Consider the following 4,802-nt stretch of genomic DNA (forward strand, 5'->3'; position numbering starts at 1 on the left):
AGAAACTTGGTCCTCATTAAGCAGTAACTCCTGATTTCCATCCCACCCCCCACCCCTGGTAACCTCTATGCTACTTTCTATCTCTATGAATTTGCCCATTCTGGATACCTCTTATAAGTGGAGTTATACAATAGATGTCCTTTTGTGTCTGGGTCATTTCACTTAACATGTTTACAAGGTGCATCTGGGTTAGAACATATATCAGAGCTTCATTATTTTTATGACTGAATACTATTCCACTGTGTGTGGACACCACATTTTGTTGATGGACATTTGGGCTATTTCCACCCTTTTGCCGTTTTGAATAGTGCTGCTAAAAACATGAGTGTACGTGTGCAAGTACCTGTTTTCAGTTCTCTTGAATGTATACCTGGGAGGGAAATTGGTATAAATCATTCTATCAACTTTTTGAAGAACCACCAAGCCATTTTCCTAGAAGTTTACTTTTGGCAACTCATTCTGTTGCTTTGTGCATTTCTATTTCCTTAGATCCTCTTAACAATTTGCTATAAACATTTTCAAAGATATCCAAGAGTTGGGAGTTGAGAGTACAACAAACCCACGTGCCCCACACTCGTCTTCAATAGCCATTGACTTCCTGCCACACCTGTTTCACCTGTGTTCCCATCCACTGCCCCACTTTTTAATTTTTACTGGAGTATTTTAAAGCAAATAGCAGACATCATATAATACCCCCCCAAAACTTAAGTATAGAACTTAAATGGAGAGCTGCATCTTCTTACATAATCACCATAACTAAATTTACACTAATTCCCTAATATCAATTGATACATAGTCTATACTTACATTTCCACAGTAATCTTAAAATACTGTCTTACCTTTGATTTGTTTGAATCAGGATCCAAATAAGGTTTATTGTACCTGATTGGTTTATATCTGAAGTGTCCATTAAGTTAGTTTAGTCTCTTTCCCTTTTATCTATGCTATTGACTTGCAAAAGAAACCAGATCAGGTGTTTAATAGAACGTCCCCTATTCAGAAACTGACTAATTTCTTCCTTGTGGTATTGTTTATGTACTCTTTTAAAGTAAACATTTTATCCTTGCAATAGAGATATAGTCAGTTCCTGTAGCTGCCACTCTCCAGCTTTAATACCAACCATAAGAACCAGCTGAGATACTTTTTTAAAGATGCAGCTTCCCAGCTCTTGTGCTCCTGACTCCCTGCCCCCCACCCCAGAGAGTCTGATTGAGGTGGTCTAATTTGCAACCCAGAAGTCTGCATCTTTAGCCAGCTCTTCAGGTGGTTTGGAGGCAGGTGGTCCCTAACTACAAGGTGGAAGCACCACTCTTGTGGTGGTGGTTTTATTAGATCACGTTTTCTCCGTGACTAGAGACACATCTCCATCTGCTGAAGGAATCCCAAAGGCATCATAGAGGCCTAGTAGAGAAGATGAAAACAGATTTTGTCCTTTTCACCATTTGGTCAAGTTTGGCCACCTCAGCCAGGGCCCATCCTGATGATGTGTTAAGCAATCAGGGTCCTTCCAACTCTGGGATGAAGAACTTCTTTGGAAGGAAGTTGCTATGCACAGCCCATACTTAAGGTGTAAGGAGTCAAGCTCCACCTGCCTGAGAGTACAGATCTTTGTGAATTATTTGGAATTCTGCACAGATTTGTCTCTTCTCCTTAATTTATTATTAATTAATTAATGTATTTATTTATTCAATCATTTATATGTATTAGGACAAGACTCATGAATACTTATGTTATACCTTGGGTTATAATCCAATACTACTTTATTTTGTTGCTAAATTGCTCTAGTTTTGGCCATTGGGAGATCTTTCAGTTGGCTGCTATATTGTATTCCTTTAATATACCCCCATTTTTTGGTTTGTTGCTGTTGTTGTTGTTGTTCTGGTGCTTTTTGTTCATTTTAGGGTTTTTTTGTTGTTGCTGCTGCTGTTGTTGGTTTGTTTGGTGATTCTTTGTTTGGTTTGGCTTGGTTTGATCACTTCTTTACTTCCTGGTGCTACAAGATGCTCCAGGCTTATCTTGTATATTTCCTGCCCCAGTCCCAGAATCAGCCATTTCTCTAAGAAGCCCTGTTTCTTTTTAATAGACAATGGTACTCAAAACTGAGATCTGGGTGTTAGGTGTGCTTGTTACTATTAGAATGTCATAGCTTTTAGACCCTCTCAGCTGAGAGTATGTGTATATACTGAAGCATGCATTTACACATTTATATACATGTTCCTATATGTAGCCCTCTGTATCTTTATTGAACGAACCATAAGTCCATATTGATGTCTCCAACTCTGAACTATTACCACGGGTGTTATTCTAGCCTTCTCCCTTTGCTTATCTGTAAATCCCCACTCCCACAGTGAAAAACCTGATTCCCACCATGTGCTGCCCATTACTTAGTTGTTCAGTTCCTGTATATACGTGTAGCATATCAGAATTATTAACCTGTACCCCTGTGGGAAGCAACATTACTGGTTGGAGTACAGTCCTTTTGTACAGTTCCTTTTTCCTATAGTCTTACAGACTCCACTCATTTCCAAAGTTAGTTAGGTCAGCACTGTATTCTTCCACCTCCTTCAATACGATTGTTTCATACATTTGGGATACATTCAAAGTCTTTTGCCATATTTTGCATCACATCCTGACCTCTGGAATGATTTTTGAATTTGCCTACATTAAGGTTTATTCTTTGTGCTATATCCTTCCACGGGTTTTGACAAATGCTCAGTGTCTTACATTCACCCTTAGAATATCATACAGAATAGTTTCACTGCCCTAAACGATCCCTGTGCTTCACCTTCATCCAGCACTCTTGCTCATTTCTTGAATCCCTGGGAACCATTGATCTGTTTATCATCTCTACAGTTTTGTCTTTTCTAGAATGTCATGTAGTTGGAATCATACAGTCTACAGCCTTCTCAGACTGGCCTCTTTCACTTAGCACTATGCATTTAGTGTCCATCCATGTATTTTTGTGGCTTTGAGAGCTCATTTCTTTTTATCACTGAGTACTCTTTCATATGGCTATACCATAGTTTGTTTATTTAGTCACCTATTAAAGAACATTTTGGTTGCTTCTAGATTTTGGCAGGTATGTGTACAGGTGCTATAAACATTTGCATGCAGGTTTTTGTGTGGATTTAAGTTTTCAACTCATTTGGGTAAGTACCACGCTGTGTGACTGCTGCATGGCATGTCAAGAGTATGTGTAGTTTTTTAAGAAATTGCCAAACTGTTTTCTACAGTGGCTGTACCATTTTGCATTCAGCAGCAATGAAAGAGCTACTATTCCATATCCTTGCCAGCAGTTGCTATTATCAGTGTTTCTGGATTTTAGCCATTCTAATAGTTGTATAGTGGTATCTAGTTACTGTTTTAATATGTTTCTTTTAAAGAGAAACAATACAAAATTGCGTCCTGTTTCATAAAGCGTGCAATAACTCGTGAGCTCTGGAAACTGAATCAATATGAATGTGACCCCCCCACAGGGTCCGCCTCTCTTCTAGCCTCACAGCCCCAAGCAACACAAAGAGAGGGGAACCCTTATAACTAAGGAAAACTTATTGTTGGAATGGTCTGGAAAGTGGCACACATTTAAGATAAAAATGTCTGGAGACATTTTATTAGCAAAAATCAGAGTAACCAGTGGTAGAAAATAGTTTTATATCACAGATCACACCACTCTCACAAAAGCCCCATAATGGCTCCTTTAGCCTGTCTAGATGGCAGTTTCCATCCTAAGTGTCTTATGCTGTGACAAACAACAAATCATGAAAGATATTGGAAAATGCTGAACCACTCTGCAGTCAGCTGGTGTTCTTTTAGCCCTACACGGTTTTCTCCAGAGTGTGCACACTTTGAGCAATTATGGTATAAATCATTCTATCATCTGCACACTGAGTGAAAAATGTAAAAATCGGAAAAGAAAACACTTAGAATGCAAAGTGCCAAAACACTAAACGTCATCAATCAAAATCCGTATATCCAAATGAGGAAGTTCAGTAGACGTTCTCCTAGCAAGCCACCACGTAACTCACAACTCTGACTAGCTCTCCCTCCTCTGTAAGCCACACACCTGCTGAGGACCAGGAAATAGCTCTGGAAGCTGCTTAACACAATGCCTGGACTTCTGCTCCCAATAGATGGGTCAGTCGTGTGTCCCCCAATTGGCATTTTACTTATAACTATGTAATTTATTTAAGTTGTATTATGGATGTGAAACATGAGTTTGAAAAGGAGACATCATCATAATTTCAATATTAGCTAAGTTGAATGCTTTGTAAAGGTGAATTGCTAACAAAAATACCTATAAAAGGAAAAAAATGTGCAAGGGTAGAAGGATCTTGTGCCCAGATTTCTTGGCAAATGAGCACATTCTCACCCCTCTTTAGAGAAACAGAAATTGGGAATTGAAGGCGTTGCTTATGGATGTGGTTTGCACAAGAAAGATGACTCAACTCCAGACAGTAGACCCATACTCAAAGAAACACTCAGATGTGACAGGTAAAGATTGTCAAATGAATGAATATTTATGTATTTTAAAGACATTTTTTATTTCCCAAATTTAACCATATATTTCAATTAGCCCGCCAATTTAACCAAGTATTAGAGAGTATTGCTGCTATAATGGTACCCTAAATAAATCACATTAAACACCCAACAGTCTATGTTCTGATTCAGCCACACTTTAAGATGCCCATGACTTCCTTATCTGATAAAATGACGAATCACCTGGGCCTGCCACAACATTGATCTCCTCAATCTTGAGGAGCACAGGGGAGGCCTGGGAAAGCTGACCTGGCTTCTCAGCATAC

The sequence above is a fragment of the Cynocephalus volans genome, chromosome 5, assembly GCF_027409185.1.
Source record: "Cynocephalus volans isolate mCynVol1 chromosome 5, mCynVol1.pri, whole genome shotgun sequence".
Classification (NCBI taxonomy): domain Eukaryota; kingdom Metazoa; phylum Chordata; class Mammalia; order Dermoptera; family Cynocephalidae; genus Cynocephalus; species Cynocephalus volans.